The sequence below is a fragment of the Bos indicus x Bos taurus genome, chromosome 4 (assembly GCF_003369695.1).
Source record: "Bos indicus x Bos taurus breed Angus x Brahman F1 hybrid chromosome 4, Bos_hybrid_MaternalHap_v2.0, whole genome shotgun sequence".
In the NCBI taxonomy this organism is placed as follows: Eukaryota; Metazoa; Chordata; class Mammalia; order Artiodactyla; family Bovidae; genus Bos; species Bos indicus x Bos taurus.
The window spans coordinates 73,741,530-73,761,582 of NC_040079.1; the positions used below are offsets into that span (position 1 = coordinate 73,741,530).

At 39.8% G+C, this 20,053-nt stretch overlaps 1 protein-coding gene across 4 annotated transcripts in view; it reads right to left on the reverse strand.

The window, feature by feature from the left end:
• The window catches only part of LHFPL3 (LHFPL tetraspan subfamily member 3), a 654,591-nt gene that overhangs the window by 198,500 nt on the left and 436,038 nt on the right, over positions 1-20,053 (reverse strand). The gene's annotated exons all lie outside the window — the stretch shown is intronic.

Genomic DNA, 20,053 nt, shown 5'->3' on the forward strand with positions numbered 1-20,053 from the left:
CTCTGCAATGAAAGGGGCTCTGGGAACACTCTTTACAGTAGGACAGAACATTAAAAGAGAGGCCAAGATAGGTTGATCAATAAGAAAAAAACTAAAAAAAAAAAAAAAAGTCGAATTGTGGCGTGCGTTTGTGAGAAGGCTTCCACTGCAAATAGGCCCACAAGCAATCCTAACACTGCAAGATGACAATTCAATTCTGGCTTTTAAGAACTATGACAGCAGTCAGATAAGGGATTATGTGTGGGATAACATGGAGACACAAGAGCATATATTGACTCTGAGTCACAGTAAAAAAATAGTTTCATATTGTGACCAACACACACTATGAAGTTTCTTGAAACTATACTTGCTGCATGCAATGCACTCTGATATTTTCTATTCTGTTCTCTGTTCTATTTCATTTTTTAAAAGGTTGAAAATCATGGCAACACAGTGTGGCACTGCAGAGCTTTTATTTAATATGTAAATTCAGGAATTTAAGGAGAATGCTTAATACTTTTTCTATTTCCCAAAAATCACCATGTGAAATATACAAATACTTTTTAATAAGAATATGTTGATTTGAAGGCTATCATTGCTACTCTCCTCACATTTAATCAAATTATTTTGGAGTAAGTGGTGACAGTGTTAGGTTATATTCTGAATAGGTGGTTCATCCATTAATTCATTCACTCATTAATTCAACAACCACTTACCGAGTGTCTCTGAAGGAGTACCATAGTTCTTGGTGCTAGGCATACAGGGATCAAGAAGAGAGACATGGCTTATGCTACCATAGACTTTATGTTTTCTCAGGGAAAGAGGACAAAAAAAATGAATAAGCATGCAAATAATGTAATTTTAAGTTGTAATAATAGGTAGGAAAGAAACCAAGGGCTTAGAGAACAGAGAGTGGAACCTTCTTCAGAGAAAGTTAACAGGTTAACGCCTCTTGAGGGGATGACATTTAAGTTAAGGCCCCAAACAAGCAAACCACTAGACATATGAAATGGCAACAGCATGTGCAAAGGCCCTGAAGTTGAAAAGGTGTGTTTGACAAGCTACCAGGAGATTAGTCATGGGGCTGGAGAAAGTGATCATGTTGAGGCATCCTTGCAGGTTATCTACTTGCAGGGGATGTAACTAAAGAAAACTATGATGGCACAACCAAGTTAAGAGTTCTGTGACTGTCAGAGGCAAACAACCCCTGAGGCTGGCAAGAGGAAGTTAGCTCTTGCCTCACTGCTACTTACTGAACAAGCCAGAAGTAGACAACTACTTCCTCACTTAACAGAAGAACAGGTCTACAAGGCAGGTCTGGAGAAGACAGATAGCAAGGTGGGTGACAATTAGGAAGATAGCCTGGGAGAACTCTGCTTTAGTGTTCCTTCTGATTTTACAGAATGACAGTTCAAAACTTCAGGTCACACTTGGTTGCTCTTTTTTCTTTGCCCACATCCCAGAAGTTAACATGCTTGCCTTATCTATCTGTGCAGTATCTCTATATACACGCACCTACCTTAAGCCTTTATTATCTCTCAAAGAGAACCCTAACTTCCCTCTGCCTTCTGTTTGCCTTCACTCTATTTCAGATCAGACACTACTGCTCATACTCAAAATGTCATGCTGGTTCCCACTGGTGCTGAAGAACACTGAAACACTCAGCCAGGTATTCAAAGCTCCACAGATCAGCCCCTAATTATGTTTCCAGTCCTCCTCCCCTTTATACTCTCCAGTTCACATGGGCTGTAATATGCATGGTTGCCTGTCTACGCACCAAGTTTTTGGATCTCTGTTTTCTCTTTTGCCTAGAATATTTGCCACTGCTGCTGCTAAGTCACTTCAGTTGTGTCCGACTCTGTGTGACCCCATAGACGGCAGTCCACCAGGCTCCCCTATCCCTGGGATTCTCCAGGCAAGAACACTGGAGTGGGTATATTTGCCACTGCTATCCCTAAATATTCTACCCTTAAATATCATTTTTTGTTGTGGTAAAAGTCATATAATACAAAACATATTGCTGCTGCTGATGCTGCTAAGTCGCTTCAGTCATGTCCAACTCTGTTCGACCCCATAGATGGCAGCCCACCAGGCTCCCCCATCCCTGGGATTTTCCAGGCAAGAGTACTGGAGTGGGGTGCCATCGCCTTCTCCAATAAAACACACTGCTTTAACCATTTTTAACTGTACAATTCAGTGGCACTAAGTACATTCACACAGTTGTGCAACTCTCACCATCATCCCTTTCCTGTGTTTTTCACCTTCTTTAACCGAAACTCTGTCCCTGACCCCCTGGCATCTATCAATGTACTGTTTGACCTAAGTATTTAACTAGGTAACAAGTGGAATCAAACAGTATTTGTCTGCACCTAATGTATGTGTTGTGCTTAATCGCTCAGTCATGTCTGACTCTTTGCGACCCCATGGACTGCAGCCCACCAGGCTTTCTGTCCATGGGGATTCTCCAGGCAAGAATACTGGAATGGGTTGCTATGCCCCGCTCCAGGAGATCCTCCCAACCCAGGGATCAAACCCAGGTCTCCCGCATTGCAGGCGGATTCCTTATTGTCTGAGCACCAGGGAAGCCCACACCTCATGTATACTGGAAAGCATTTTTAAGGTTAACTTCATGTCCTACAAACATACTGCACCTTCTCTTCCCCACCCTGTACTCTACAGGAGGCCCTCACCAGGCGTCTACTTCACACACAGTAGTGTACACACGTCAACCCCACTCTCCCAACCCATCCCACTCCCCTTTCCCCTTGGTGTCCGTATGTTTGTTCTCTGTGTCTGTGTTTCTTTTTTTCTGCTTTGCAAATAGGTTCACCTGTACCATTCTTCTAGATTCCACATATATGTGTTAACATACAAATAGCTCATGCAGCTCAATATCAAAAAAACAATTAAAAAAATGGGTAGAAGACCTAAATAGACTTTTCTCCAAAGAGGACACACAGATGGCAAAAAGGCAAATGAAAAGATGTTCAACACCACTAATTATTAGAGAAATGCAAATCAAAACTCAATGAGGGGACTTCCCTGATAGTCCAGTGGCTGGGACTTCACACTCCCAATGCAAGCGGCCCAGGTTCCATTCCTGGTCAGGGATCTAGATCCCACATGTGGCAACTGAGACCTGGTGCAGCCAAACTAAATAAGTACCAAAAAAAACCTACAATGAGGTACCACCTCACACTGATCAGAATGGCCATCATCAGAAATATATTTACAAACAATAAATACTGGAGAGGGTGTGGAGAAAAGAGAACGCTCTTACACTGTTGGTGGGAATGTAAAGTGATGTAGCTCCTATGGAGGACAGTATGGAGATTTCTTAAAAAAACTAAAAATAAAACTACCATGAGATGGTTGGTATCATCAACTCAATGGACATGAGTCTGAGCAAACTCTGGGAAACAGTGAAAGACAGGGATGCCTGGAGGGCTGCAGTCCATAGGGTTGCAGAGTCGGACACAACTGAGTGACTGAACAACAAATGACTTAGCAATTTCACTCAAATATTTTTAAACTAATTTATTTTTTATTGAAGGATAATTGCTTTACAGAATTTTGCTGTTTTCTGTCCAACCTCAAAATTTCACTTAAACATTTAACATTCAGTCAAAAGCAACATTCTTCACAAAGTGAACCATCTCAAATTCTTCTTGACCTTCTCTGAACTCACATAGCTGTTGACTGCACTGGTCTTAAACACCTTGTTTTTTTTCTTTTAAAATGTTCTATAGTTATGTATTTACAAGCATTGTCTCAATCACAGACTAAACTTTCTAAGGAAAGACTCCTGGGTTAAGTCATATTTATAGAACCTAAATCAGTACCTTGTACAGACTGGCATTAAAATACTTTTGAATGGGAAAGTGAATAAAGGAATAATTAAATTATAGCACCTAGACAGTATACTCTAAAATACAGTTTATAAAAGTCAATATCACAACTACCAAAGGTCACAAATCTCGTTAAATATGGATTCATATTTCAGTGACATTTAACAGAAACAATTTTGTTATAACTAGACAATAGATTACAAGTGCTTGGGAGATTAGAAAAAAGTGAAACTAATGATTTGAAAAATATTTCAAACTCCCATTCCTTCTGTAGTTTCTAGCATTTGGTACCAACATGCTCTCCAGGGCATTTCTAGTAGTAATCATTTTTGCATTTTAAAAATATGTGGTTTCCATGAGTGAAAATTCATTTTATTTGCAAAGACCCAGATTTTTAAATACAAGCTATATCTCAGAAAAACACCTCCAAGGAAGCTACATTACTCGGAATATCTTTTAAAATATCCTAATTGGTTTTTAACAATTTTTATTAATGAGACAATTACTTTCCTATAAGAAAAAGAGGAAAATTAAAAAATTTAATGAATGGGAATCACTTGGAGAATGGTAACTTGTAATTTTAGCTAAACTTAACAGACATCACCAAGTGACCCAGGCTCAGGCAGGGTGTTGGATATTATAGGTCAATTTTGCTAGAATAGGATGTTTGTGGAATGCTGACATCAACAAAGACATCTTTTCTCAAGGTCTTTCTGCACTGAAGGTAGACTATCTTAAAAGCTTCCATTTCTGGAAACTCTGAATATCATACTGGGATAAAAAGAGCAAAGAGAGAATTCACACTCTGAAGCTAAAACCACAGGAGAATATGAGTGGCAATTCATTATTCCCCATCTTCAAAGTATATGATTTTCTTAATCAAATTTTAAGTAAAGAACCTGGGAAAACAGAGGCTATATAATATACTGTTGTGCTTCATTTTATACAATTGCTATTCTCCTGAATGTAACAAAAATACAATTTTTGAAATGCAATTTTCATTTTCTATACAGTTTAAGCGAGTTGGCTATTCAGAGAAATCTTAAGATAAAACCTGTGCTGATAAGGTTGGGTTTTGGCCTCCCAGGGTCGGGGGAAAGGCTTAGGTCCCCCCAACCCACCCCACGGTGTGTCCTTCAGGCCAGGGGACACTAGCATTTGTACTGGATTCTCTAACCTTTTCTTGCTGGCTCTCTCTTAAAGTGAAAGGTCTCATCTTTTAAAAAATTTGTCTGGTTTGAAAATCTGAATGGTTATATAGTAGGACAATAAAATATGAAATTCAACTGCATTTAAATGCTTTTAAAACTCTGTAAGTGAAGTCTGTGATTAAAATCCAATTTTTACAGAAATAAATCCTATCTTTTTGAAGCTGTACTACTTCAAATGGCCACTGCATAGCAAATTTTATCTTCTGATGATATATTATTAAATACACATCTTCTTCTCATCCTATCTGAACTTCCCCAATTTGGCTGTTTTATTTTTGAAAGGTAAATCTCCCCCAAATTACAGTGTATTAAGATTAATTTAAACCATTAAGATAGTTTGGGCTCTATTGGTTTCTTTAGAAAGGTATGGATATCACATTCTGCATTGATGCATTGATGCTATTAAATTCTGCTTCCTGGCATTCTATTAACCAGAACCTTACCAACCTGCACAATTTGAGAGCTGCTGGAAACTAACAGCTATTTGTAATCTTGACTAAGAAGTACCTACAAGATCCTAGGCTAATGTGTCAATAAACGAAAGATTAAATAACATTCCTCTTGGTTCTATAATTATTTCTAATTCTTTACAAATTTATCATGTTGTGTGATGCAGCACCATCATTACACTAAACATTAGAGTATACTGGCACCAGAACATTTGATTAATTTGGACATGCTATTTCCTGACTGGGAGGGATAGTGGAGAATTAGTTCCAACTGGGCTGTTATCCAAAAACGGGGTTCTTATTAGGATGTCACCTAGGAAATGACTAAGTTACTTGCAGTTATATATTCCTTCATTTCGGCAGCAGGTTTTCCAGAAGTGTATCACAGAATATTCTTGAATGTTAAAGAGAAATAAGAGCTCACAAGCTGGAGGTGAGCAGAGAAGAATGATGGAAAGAAACCCATGTCCTTACTGAATGCTGCCATGACATCTTCTAATCTGGAATATACAATCAAGGCACCTTTGTGAAGGCAGGATTGTTGATTTCAATTTTAAGCATACTCCAAATAGTGAGGAAGCATTCACATTCTAAAAGGAACCTCTGTGTAGAGGCTACTGCTGCCCACAATGGGTCCTTCTGAAATAGTACATAAACAACTAGCGGTTCCCTGGAGCCACTAATTGCTCTGGCATTTTTCTTTGCCAAAGAGCTGAATGTAACCTCTGTGAAAGAAACAGCCTTAGAAAAATCCACAAATGTTTTTAATTGAGTCTTTCTCCAAAGGGAAATGAAGCAAGAGGGAAAAAGCAATAGAGGGGTCTATGATTTGGGTCACTTTGGCCTGCTGATATTGCTGGACCAACTATCCAATCAAGACTTTCAACACTGCAAACCTGAGAATTGCTTATTTTTTGGACAGGAAGGGAAAGTCTAATTCATTCTTTAAAAGTTTATGCACCGGTGCACAGAAAGCATGATAAATTGCCTCATGTTGCTGAACCACTCAAGGGGAACGCAGTAAAAAAAAAGAAGCTGCACTCACTTAACTCTATCAATTATTGAGGCATACAGTAATTGAAGAAACTGATGCCAGCAGAGCTGGCAGGCTATGGAGGGGGCACTCTCACACGAGGACTGTTCCTCTACACACTTGCTAAAGGAGAGGCAAATCATCCCTACAGTTTCTTCATTAGCACATGGCCAACAGAACTGAACTACTGTATGAACTACAGTATTCATACACCTGGAAAAGGTACTGTATTTATACCTCAGTTTATCTCTGGAGGACTGAGTTGCTAGACAATCCAGGACATGAAATACTGTGGTTTAGAGTCCAGCGAAGAAAACAAAACTTTCTCCTGATCAGTACTGATTTTAAACCTACTATAATTTTGTGGCATTTAACTTTGGGTTGTAGCACAAAAAGATACAACATCCCTTAGAAAGGAGAGAAAGAGAAAATGTAAATAAACAACGGGCTCTCAAAAGAAGAGCATTAGAAAGTTGTGTGTAATGAAGAGAGGAGCTTCTCTACGCAGGTGCTCAGCCCTAATCGCCCCAGTAAAGGGAGCCATCCATTCACCTGTACCTTGAGCTCAATCACCTGTGGAACCTACACCACGGGGTGGAATCAGAAAGGGGAGAATCAGGAGTCCATCCACACCTGCACTGGGTGCTAAGGGGTGGAGAAACTGCTTTTCTGGAATAGGATACCAGACAAGAGGAAAAGCATTTAACTAAGTACAATGTAGCTTGATACTTTGCTCAGATTTTGAGGGTTACTAGCCAGATATAATATAAAACAGAATGTAGGACTTAAAAATACAATGCAGATCTCTAGAATGTCAACAGATGGCTTTTGATGTCTATCTTGGATCCAATCAGACTCTGTGAAATCTGACTAAGATGTAGTTAATAACAGTATGCATCATAATAATTGCTAACATTTATTATATGAACATCTTTAGTGGGGTTCACTGCACATACATTATCTAATTCTCAAATAAAGCTAAGACAAGCACAAGAGCATGACTTCCTGGCTTCTCTAATTTCCAGAAAGAGGGATTTTTCCTGAAATATCCTTGGCTTTTTATCCCATTCTTTCTTCCTTCCCATGGAGATGAAGTGAATTCCCCAAGGAACACCTGGAGAATTACTGGCTGTACCAGCCCAGCCCTTTCCTCTACTTACCTTAGGAGCAGTCTGCCCTCATGAAGCATATATTCCACTCCTCTGTGCTGTACATTTTATACAGGGTGAACTTGATTTTCCAGTGCTGCCCAGGAGTAGAAGATGACTATGCTTAATTCTGGGGTTGCAAATTAGGGAGTCCTTTTAGCTCAGAGACTCAGAGTCATTTCTTCAGTCATCATCAGTCATTTCTTCTTTCTCACATAAAGGGCATATTTGGCTTTCATCTGCCAGCTCTCTTCTCTCTCAGTTGGTTCAGAGCTTGAGAGTGTTCCATAGTTCGGGAGGCTGGAAGTCTGAGATCAGAGCGCCAGCATGGTGGGTTTGGTTGGCACCCTTTTCTGAGTTGCAGAGAGCTGGCTTCTGTTTGGACCCTCCCTCACACACAGCGGAAAGGGAGCTAGCAAGCTCTGTGGCCTCTTCTACAAGTGAATCATGGGAGCTCCACCCTCAGAACCTAATTACCTTCCACAGGCCCCACCTGCTAATACCATCGCACTGGGATTAGGGTTTCAACCTATGAATCTTAGGGAGGCATAAACATTCAGTCCTTTGCAGAGCAGAAACAGAGGGTTGTCATTTATTGCTTCTCTACCAACCCCAAGATTATTTTGTTTTTTACATATAGGAAAAAAGGAAGCTGAAGCACAGAAATTCCATATAGCTTGCTCAAGGTCATACAAAGCCCTCAAGTGGTAGAACAGGATTTGAACTCAGGTAGTCCAGTATTCTTGCCTAGAGAATCCTGTGGACAGAGGAGCCTGGTGGGATGCTGTCCATAGGGTTGAAGAGTTGGACATGACTGAAGCGACTTAGCATGCATGCATGCATTGGAGAAGGAAATGGCAACCCACTCCAGAATTTTTGCCTGGAGAATCCCAGGGACAGAGGAGCCTGGTGAGCTGCCGTCTATGGGGTTGCACAGAGTTAGATACAACTGAAGTGACTTAGCAGCAGTAGTCTAGCTTTGGAATCTATGCTTTTAACACCACATACCCTATCATCCTTTACTTATCAACAATAATGATGCATATGAAATTACTTTATCTTAGAGTTCAAGATTTGTTTCGTTTTTCTTTTTTTTCAGCCATGCAGCAGGGCATATGGGATCTTAGTTCCCTGACCACAGATGGAACCTGTACCCCCTGCAGTCGAAGCACAGTCTTTACCATCAGACTACAAAGGCAGTCCCCAAATTACTTCAGAGTATTGTTTTTTCTTAAAATGAGAACACTTACAGAATCTTGGCAGTGCTTATTGTTTATAATTAGACATTTATTTTTTGAGTGTAAGAACTACTAAAATGATCCTTAGAAACTGCTAGCTTTTATATGAATACTTTGTTTACACCAGTATTTCACCTAATCAGAATTTTACCTTTTATGTAGTGCCAAGAACATTAATTATAAATTCTAAATGTGTGAAATGGGAATTAATGAGATTAATTATAAATAAATATAGGTATATTTTGGTTTTATACATATTTCACAAAAAATGTATCCTTTTTTTGTTTGTTTTGGCTTGATATTTTGAGTTAGTTTTTGGCTTGATATTTTAAGTTGGCTTCGTGTTAGCCAAACATTTTATGTGTTCTTAAAAGGCATATATTCCTTTTAAGAGTATATATGTGTTTATGTGTATACATAACTAAGAATATATGTATCTTATTCATTAATATATGGCTCTATACATGTAGAATAATTTCTGCTTCAGGTACAAATAAAGACATGAATCAATCCAGTTCTATTTAAGTTTCTGTGAAGCTTTGCTTCTTTTAAGTAACTCCCTGGGTGTCAACAAACACATTGTTTTAATTAACATTTCAATCAACAGGATACCAAACATGCTGGCAGGTCACAAACTTGTCTGAAAAATTGCAGGAGAGCTCTTGACTCAGGCAACATTTTCAAGTGCTAAAATCTATATTGCATTTCAGACACAGGATCTTAATAGAGGAAAATATCATCTTTCCCCACAACCGTATGAACCATACACCAATCACCGTTCTCCCAGCAAAATCTGCTTCAGCCATGATAACACCCAAAGCAGAGACCAATGATTATTTTGCCAGCACTTTTCCAAGTGGCTCTTTGTGCTGAGCCACTTTATTTGTAAAACAGGGAGCCCTGGTCTAGATGATTGAGTGGTTATCTGCTATTTACCTTATAGCATTCATATTTAGAAATACATTTGTATTCACCTGATGCTCCATACACACACACATGATGGGAAATAACTGCATTTGTAGAAGTGATTCCTGAGTGGACTCAATGTGGTACCCTCACTCTCTGCCCTAACTTGGGAAAAGTTGCCACTGGCTGGAGACAAAGTCAGGAATCTCATGCCAATCCAGCTTGCAACACTTTATTTCTCAGTAAAAGGGATAAACTTAGGAGCAACTGAGTTCCTTGTCAGTGAGGACAAGCTCTCCTAAGCCTGCTAGACTCCCTGGAAACCATGTGCCTATTTGTACACACTCTCCTGAAACAGACTTTGGCACCAATATAGCTTTAAGGTGGTGAGCTTTTCTTTTACACAGCTTGACTACTTTTTATTCTCCTGAAATAACATTTGAATGCTTTAGAAACTTCAACTGGCAAAAATCAATTGTTCAAAGAAAACATATGGAAAAACTACTACATACTAAAGATGTTAAGCAGTGGAACCAAGCTGGAGCAAGATGGGTGCTTTCCTAACCATCCTTTGTAAGGATGGCTCTTACTTTCAAGGAGGCATCAGATACACATTATTAATAGGCTCCCAGATTATGTTTTTTTTTCACAGTTTAGCAGATATTTCTTTCATTCTCTTTCCCTTTCTTTCTCCCCCACCTCTTTACTCTCCCTCCTTTTTTATATCTATATCGATATTAATATCCATATTGATCTATAGAGATCTACCTCTGCTTCACTCCTGGTGCGTATACAGCTTAAGAACAGTCATATAACCTATAGAGTGCTGTCACCCTCTTTGCAGAAAGCGCTTGTAACATCACTCAGGACAGACACGATATAATCTAGGCACTGAATTATTTTTTCACCATGTTGAAAAAGGCAGAACAGCAGAATGGGGCTCTGAATCTGGATAGCAAAATTTTCGAACTGACTGTACCTGACGTCTATTCTGGTCCTCTTTAGTGTCACTCCCTCTCTTCCAGCCCCTCACCCCCTGGATGCTTAAGATCAAGGTAATGTGGATTCTGAGGAATTCTTTATTACATCTAAAACAAAAAAACTGCTAAAGAAAAAGACAACTACGGTAAATTGAGTTCCCTTTTTTTTTGGTTCTTTATTTCTTGTTCCCTTTCCCCATTAGATTTTCCTTGAAAAAAAAAATAATGTCTTTTAAAGGCTTCCATTCTTTTGCTCTGTCTTTGAAACAATTTATTAGACTTGGGGAAATTCTGTGAGATATGTCAGGCTTTAACCAATCTATAGTAAAATCTTCCAGTTATTTATATGTTTGTGAAGAATGCTTATGATTTAGAACAAGAAACTGTACTCCAGAGAAACTGAAGTGGAATTGGCAATAGGTATCAAAAGAAGAATAGGAGAAAAACAGGTCAAGGGAGGGTGAAATAAGTCAGCATGTTAAATGTTCTGTCAAAAGATTTTCACACATCTTTCAACTTTGAATTCTGAAAGCCAGAAGTTTGTAGATAAAACCTTGACCGTTGTGACATTTGAAGAACAATGCCTGAATCAGAACAATGCCTTCACTTGACTAAAACAAAGTGTAACCCAGTCTTAACTCGCCAGAGGTGGTTTTGCTTTGAACTCAGGTGCCAGAATGGCCCGAGGCAGGGCTGTGTGGAAGTCTGGAACCTCAGCGGGTAGCTTGGGCTTTTGCTCTCTGCCCTTGGGGATCATTCCTCCTCTCAGGGTTCAATACTTTCACTTTTTAACCACCACCCCAGGTTCCTGCTTGGGGGTTAAAAAATCTATTGTGATTCTTTTGCCACTCTGATAACCAAGACTGAGGTATGCTGATGGAAGTACAGGACTATGATGATCTAAAGTATTTTGAATTTTGAGATGATGGCCACATGAATTACTGATAAACTCTGCTAGTTAGAAACATTTCATAAAGTGATAGGATGGTAGAATTGTTTCAAGATGTTTCACTAAAGAATTTCTTTGTTCTGCTTTCATTTTTTAAAAAAACCAGTATCTTAATCCAGAATACCAGTTTTCTATTTGTCCAGACAGAGTAGGGGCTATCAATTTTTGATAGAGATAAATAAATGACCAGGGGAAGAGCTTAAAATTTCTGAAAGGAAATAGAACAGTCTAGAGCAGACATGATCTGGGCTTAGGTCCTGGTCCCGATCTTAACTTGAGCCCAGCTCTAGGCCAATATTCTGGCCATGTGGTGCGAAGAACTCACTCACTGGAAAAAGACCCTGATGCTGGGAAAGACTGAAGGCAGGAGGAGAAGGGGATGATAGAGGATGAGATGGTTGGATGGCATCACCGACTCGATGGACATGAGTTTGAGCAAGCTCTGGGAGTTGGTGATAGACAGGGAAGCCTGGCGTGCTGCAGTCCATGGGGTCACAAAGAGTCAGACACGACTGAGCGACTGAACTGAACTGACCTAAGGAATAAGAAGATGAACACACATTCTCCACCTTACAACCCTGCCTGCTCTCTCTCTTCAAGGTATTGCATTCTTCAAAGAGAAGTCAACACATCATTTGGAACAAATTGAGGGTTTCTTGATTCTATAATCAAACACAGTTGATTAAACATTTCCTCATTTGCAGTGTGTATTAGTTTTCTGTGACTACTGTAACAAACGCCATGAACTTTGTGACTTAATACAAATATTTTATTTTATCATCCTGTACATCAGCATTCTCATTTGCACCTCAATGGGCTATTTTAGTTGTTTGAGGGCTGCATTCCTTTCTGGAAACTATAGGCAACAATCCATTTCCTTGCCTTTTCTTGCTGGCTCTCCTTGGCTCCTGGCCCCTTAGTTCTCTTCAAGGTCAGCAATGGCAAGTGAAGTCCTTTTCATGTATCATCTCTCTAACTCTATTGCCTCTTCTTCATCCACTTTTATGAATTCATGTGACTAGACTGGAGTCACCCAGATAATCTAGGATAATCTCCCCATCACAACATCATCTGATTAGTAAACTTAATTTCCTATTTCCATGTGACCTAACATATTCAGAGGTTACAGAGACTAGTGTGTGGACATCTTTCTGCATATGTGTATAGTGTGGTATATGATGTGACACAAAGTAGTGCGTCATTATAATTTTTTAAAATTAAAGTCTAGTTGGTCTATATTTCAGGTATACAGCAGTGATTCAAATATATATATATATATATACACACACACATATACGCTTTTTCAAAATTCTATTATTACAAGATATTGAATATAGTTCCTGTGTTAAAAAGTAGGTCCTTTTGTTCATCTATTTTATAAATAATTGTGGGCTATGTGTTAATCCAAAACTCCTAATTTATCCCTTTCTCCCACCTTTCCCCTTTGGTAACCAGAAGTTTGTTTTCTAAGTCTGTGAGCCTGTTTGTTTTATAAATAAGTTCTTTTGTATCACTTTTTCAGATTCTACATATAAATGACAACATATATTTGCCTTTCTCTGACCTACTTCGTTTGGTATGATAATCTCTAGGTCCATCAGTGTTGCTGCAAAAGGCATTCATTCATTCTTTTTCATGGCTGAGTAATATTCCAATGTTCATATGTCCATCAATAGATGAATGGATAAAGAAGATGTAAAAAAGGACTGCTCTTTACCAGGGTTGGAATGTCATATAGGACAAAACACAAACCACCTTGCCTCCTGTGATTTTCTCTATTCCAGGGCTCAGCTACTGGGGTACTGTGTCACCTCTCTACCTCTGCAGTCAAGCCATCAAGTTACCATGTAGCTTGGGTTCAAACTCCCCAAGGAACGATCTGGTTAGTCACTATCTAGTATACAGTGTCTTGTTGATCAGAGCTTCTCCCCAGTCTGCCAGTTGGCTGTCCTGTTTGTAGATGGCTGCCTTTGGCCCCAATGTCCATCCCTGGCCCATAGCTGTGATCAGTTAGTGGGACCACATGGTATGCTTCATTTGTGCATGAAGGACTGCCATGGCTCATGGCCTTGGATGGGTGCTTTGCATATGGCCATTCATATCATATTTTGCCCAGTTCTGGGGAGGCAGTGTTGAGGTAGGAAGTTAGGGTAAGGGTTAGGGGTGAAGGTGGTTGATTGCTAAATACTCTGAATAATTTGTGGCACCAAAAGTTTGGTTTTGGTCCTCTTTAATGGTCACTCAAAAGTAAGATGAGGAGCACTTTTCCAAGTCCAGGGACAGACCCTTAACAGCTTTGGCATATGGGGAATTTACCCCAGAGGTAAGCTTTAGCATTTCAAAGATGTCAGCACCTCAAGGTGAATGTGGCCCGCATGAGGGATCAGAGGGAGTGAAAGTGGTGGCCCTGGAGAGGCCAAAGCAGGAGAGGGCTAGGATATTTAGTGGTTGAAACTTGAAGAGACTGGTCTGTGAGAACACAGGAAAGCCTATGATGACCCTATTATTTGGGTTTTCTTCTCTGGTTGCTGTGGCTAGAACTCCAAAACTATGCTGAATAAAAGTGGTGAGTGTTGCCATGTTGTTATTATCCTGTTCCTGTCCTCTGATTTGTAGTTGCTGTGGTACAGACTGAGGGACATAATGTCAACTGCAGATCTGCTGTGTGAGATAAACTCGGAGTACCTGTGCCTTACAAGGCTGGCCTTCCATGGATCTTTGTTGGGTTTTCTCAGTATGACATGGTTCTGTCTTGATTTCTTACTTAGCCTTACGTTTTCCTCTTGGGACCAATCTTTGACTTTGAGTCTGCTTGTCTGAAGTCCTGATACTTTCCCTATCTCTGACTGTGTACATCCTTTTGCTTAGGCCCTCAAAGGCAAGTCTGAGTCATGTTTCAAGAATATGGAGTATCTTGACCAAAGCAAGTGATGCTCGGAAAGGCCATGACTTGGGGGCCTTCTTGCTATAGGATCAAATCCACTGCTCAGCCACATCTCTGCCTTCGATATTGCCTTCAGCTTGAATCATGCCTAAATTTGGAATTCTTTGGGCTATCTGCTATTCCTCTTAGTGACTCTATGCAAGCACAGACTTGCTAGTCCCTACTTTCTCTCCTTCAGTCCTGGCTCCCCACTGGGATCACAGCATACTATTTGGCTGAACCTATCTAAATTGCAGCAAACAAGTCCATTTCAAAAGCTCCAAACTTGTAGAGGTGACTACCAAAGACTATTATTTTCTCCTTCCTTCCTAAAAATGTGGGTGATCAATATGAGTACCTCTGATGTCTACAGGGTGACAGAGCTAAACAAAAATTTCTTGAAACTTTTGCCATTTAACACATTTGGAAGTTTGAATAAGAATGCATATGGGCCCTGTAGCCTAAATCTAGGTATTGTTGCACTCAACCTGAGGGCTCAACCTTCACACCTCTAATCTATTTTCACAAAGACAGGCAATATATTCTGAGGTTCAGATGTAGTTGCATGAAGTTAGTGATTGGTCTAGTGTGTAGTATGAGCTCAGTATCTTAGTTTTTACCCATTATTCCCATGTACTAATCTCTATTAAAGGATAAGGCAATGGCAACCCACTCCAGTACTCTTGCCTGGAAACTCCCATGGACGGAGGAGCCTGGTAGGCTGTAGTCCATGGGGTCGCGAAGAGTCAGACACGACTGAGTGACTTTATTTTCACTTTTCACTTTCATGCATTGGAGAAGGCAATGGCAATCCACTCCAGCATTCTTGCCTGGAGAATCCCAAGGACGGAGGAGCCTGGTAGGCTGCCGTCTGCGGGGCTGCACAGAGTCGGACACAACTGAAGCGACGCAGCAGCAGCAGCAGCAATCTCTATTAATGTATTGATAATACATTAATAGTATTATTATTTTTATATAAAGCCAAAGTCATCATTTAGGTTTCTGAGAATTCAGAATCCTCAGTGAAAACAATCAGTTTGCACAATTGTTGAAGAAAATAAATTTGTCAGAGAAACTGGAGCAAACACCTTTAGTTTCCTTATTTTCCTAAATATTAATACTGTAAAAATAATAGCTAACATTACTAACCACCTGTATCAGACATATATGAATCAACTCATTTAAACCTCATTCCAACCCTATGAAGTGGGTATTATTATCATCCCCATTTTAAAGAAGTTGAAACAAGAACAGAGAGCTTAAATTCTTTAAAAATGCCACAGTTACTGAGACTGACACCTTTGGCAAGCTGATTGTTGTTCTCTTAACCAATCTACAATGATAGAGTTTAGTTTTTGCTATTTCAGGAAAATATGGAGCTTTCCTCTGACAATAAAATCAGAATACCAAAAAAGAATTAGAGTCACCTAAGAACTGATGAGACTGGTGTAGATAATATGACAAAAAGACAGGTTTGTGACTTAATTAAATACAGTCAACAATTAAGGTCAAAGCAGGCTGGAAAAAAGGCAAAAATTGGACTTATCAACAAATACTTGTATTGCAGCACATGGCTGCTGCTACTGCTGCTAAGTCACTTCAGTCATGTCCGACTCTGTGCGACCCCATAGATGGCAGCCCACCAGGCTCCACCATCCCTTGGATTCTCCAGGCAAGAACACTGGAGTGGGTTGCCATTTCCTTCTCCAATGCATGAAAGTGAAAAGTGAAAGTGAAGTTGCTCAGTTAAGTGTCCAACTCTTTGTGACCCCACGGACTGCAGCCTACCAGGCTCCTCCGTCCATGGGATTTTCCAGGCAAGAGTACTGGAGTGGGGTGCCATTGCCTTCTCCAGCACATGGCTAGAAGTCTGTTACTAAGAAATGGTCTTGTGGTGCAACAGTACTAGAGTTCTTATGAACTTCAAGAAATGGACCAACTTATCTTAAAGTATTGGCATTCTGAGTTGTCAAAATGACATCTCTAGAAATAACTGGCAGCAAAATCAAAGTAAACTGAAATGAAGGTCTTTCATCGATTTTTGTTATTGTTGTTGTTGAACTTTAGAGCAATATATTCACAGTTAAGGGAGTTCCCGTCAACAGCTGATGAGAATCTTAAGAGGTGCCATTTTTTGTATGGCCAGACATAAAGTTATTTTAATTTTCTTGGCAAACAGCCTCTTCAGTCATGTACTGTTATGTATGTTCCTGTTCTGGAGATAGCAGGTGATTAAGACACATCTAAATCCTTTTCTCAAGGGACTTTTAATCTAAAAGGGTACCCAGTTTAACTGTTGTAATTAGAAAAAAAGGGAAATATAGGCTTCTGAGTATACTCATTGGAAAAGACTCTGATGCTGGGAGGGATTGGGGGCAGGAGGAGAAGGGGACGATAGGAGATGAGATGGCTGGATGGCATCACTGACTCGATGGACATGAGTTTGAGTGAACTCTAGGAGTTGGTGATGGACAGGGAGGCCTGGCGTGCTGCAATTCACGCGGTCGCAGAGTCAGACATGACTGAGCAACTGAACTGAACTGAACTGAGTATAATTGAACATATACTCCCAAATCTGCAATCTATGTTTTGACATCTCAAAATTTACTGGAAGGGGATTTAAGATATTTAGTCCCACACCATTATTCTTTCAACCAGATTCAAGAGTTGGAAGAGTACTGGAACACAGAGGAACTAGCAGCTGGAGATGAGAAGTGAAACAGTATGTGTGTGAATGTGTGTTGGGGCATGGTTGTTTAATTGCAGTATATAAAGTAAAGTATAGGTACAGATATGACTGTTAAGAATAGGAAGATAATTAGTACCAAAACAGGAATATGCAGTAAAGCTTACAATTACCAGTGGAAGTCTCTGCTATATGACAATAAGATTCAAACTCAAGTTCCCTACCACTAGTGTGGTATGTTATTCTTCTACTCAAAGTACAATAAATATCAGGACTAGATGTTTTCAGAGTGAAAATTATGTTTCCTCTAAGTAGCAGGAAAAATGATTTACAATTCCCATACTTCGGATGAGAATACTTCATGTATTTCCTCAGTGCCAGATCCTAGAATGTTGCCTAGAAACCTGATGTGGTCTATGGTTTACATGATCGATAAAAGCTGACAAGAACCTCACTCTTAGGTGTTTCTTCATGGTGATGGGTGTTTGGTTTCTACCAGCCCTCCAAGTTGGCCCTTGGAAGCAAGCATAAGAGTTCTAGACACTGATACTCCTGTTCTCCCCTTACCGTTTCTTTATTTTTGGCACATTCTAGGTCTTTGGCCTCTCTGATATCCCTGTAGACTACATTATTAGCATTTCTTGGAATCAAGCACCATTCCATAGCTTTAAATTATACTTGCTTGCCTTTACTTTGCTGGTAGTATCATGGCTGAATATGCCCCTCAAAACCCGAGTTCTTCTCCTTGAGCATCCCTCTTCCTGCACTGGGTAGGGGGAATCATACTGGTTCCTTAAATTCTACAGGAAGTGTTTTCAGTCATGCAGATACAATCAATGGAGAACTCAGCACAGCCTTTATAAGCCAGAATGGAGCCAGTATACAGAAAAATCTAAAAAAAAAAAGTACTAGAAAAAATGGAAAAGGCACACAGTTCTGTATCTAAAACTACTCAGGGGTCAAAGAGAGAGAAGCAACATCCTCCTTGTGGTTCCAGCAAGACCTCTATCAGGGATGATTAAATCCTTAAGTTAAATGTTCCTTAAAGTTTCAGCTGTCATGAAGCTATTGTAGACTGGTCTTCCCAAGATAATAATAGCTACAGTATTACACAGTATTCTTATAGGTGGCCAGTGCATTCTCATGGTTCTTACTAGGTCCCAATTTTGTACATCCACCTGACCAGAAAGTTTCCACACCTGAGGAGGGGGTATGTGTTTTATTTTACACATTCCAGGCTGATATAATGTTAAATTTGATAGAATATATTTTTCAGTGAACTGGCTTGAAACCCTAAGCTCTTGGCTCTTCCCTGACTGAACACTATGTACCCTGGGAAATGGTGAGCTCTGGAGTGAATTAAGCCTAATGGAGCATGAACTTAGGTCTCCATCCATCTGCTGTCAAGCACATTCATATATTTGGTTTGACTTGAAATGGTGCTTTAGATGTGGTTGAGTGATGATGCAACTGCTCCTCTGGCACACCTGGGATGTTCAATGTTTGGTGTCAAGTTTAGAATGAAGACCTAAGGCTTCTTTTTGTTTTTTTTAATCATCATGCCCTGAGGGACCAGGATATTGGTTAGCATCATACATTAGTCAAGCTGGGCATTGGATTCTGTAGCTATTACCCACCCTTGCACCCTTGCCCCACTGCTGCTGACCCTGACCCTGGAAAACTCTCATAATCACAGCTTCTCACATTTTTTTTTGGTCATTTTTTTTAATTTTATTTTTAAACTTTACAAAATTGTATTAGTTTTGCCAAATATCGAAATGATTTTTTAAATTGTTGCCAAAAATGAGAATTGTGGCTGGGCCACTTAATTTGGAATGGTATTGACATCGGTACTGATCATCGAAATTTCATCATACAGACAAACATCATCCATGATGATCTTTCTATTTGAAGATTAATAAAAAAGGAGGCCAGCATGGGGTATTGTAAGATATGTCCTACCAAACTGAAAATTTGACTTCTAGTAAATAGCTATTACCTATAATTTTTTATTACCTCAATGCAGTAAGTTCATACATCCTCAAACAATGTAGTTTGGGGATACAATCTTTACTGAACTTGATTTCTGGCTCTGCTTCAATCTAGAGTAACAGCTCTATTATGGATGCCAACTGTCTTGAATATGAGATCTTAATGGCCAAAATATTGAGAATACTGCCCACCTGGTCTGACTTGTCCAGCTGTAACAATGCCCACAGTAGTCCTTTGGGATGCTGAGTCATAGGCCAGAGCTAGATGTTATGCAGCAGTGTCCCTGTTGAGGCCTGTTGGTGATAGCCCGATCTGGTTTATGTGCCAGTGGTAGCATTTTCTGGCAGCAGTTGATGTCTTGGAATTTTTAAGGGAATGCCAAGTATCATGCCTGTGGTTACTTTGGTCTGATGATGTTGACTAGTATAATCATGAAGTACAGTTAGGCTGTATGCCTATAACATGCAGTCTACTGCTCTGCCACTAAAATAATGTACTGGAAGACAAAAGCTTGACAACACATCCCTGACTCATTCCTCCAAACAAAATGAACAAATTGAGAGTGTTGGCAGAGACAGGAGGGTGTGTGCCAACCTGAGTCAAAGTTTTTGCTCCCTATTGAGGAAGAGTGGAGAGGGCTGTGGAGACGCTAAATTTCCCGCTCCTGGAGGGGGTCAGACCAGCCTGCTTGCGTGTGCTGCTTATATTCCT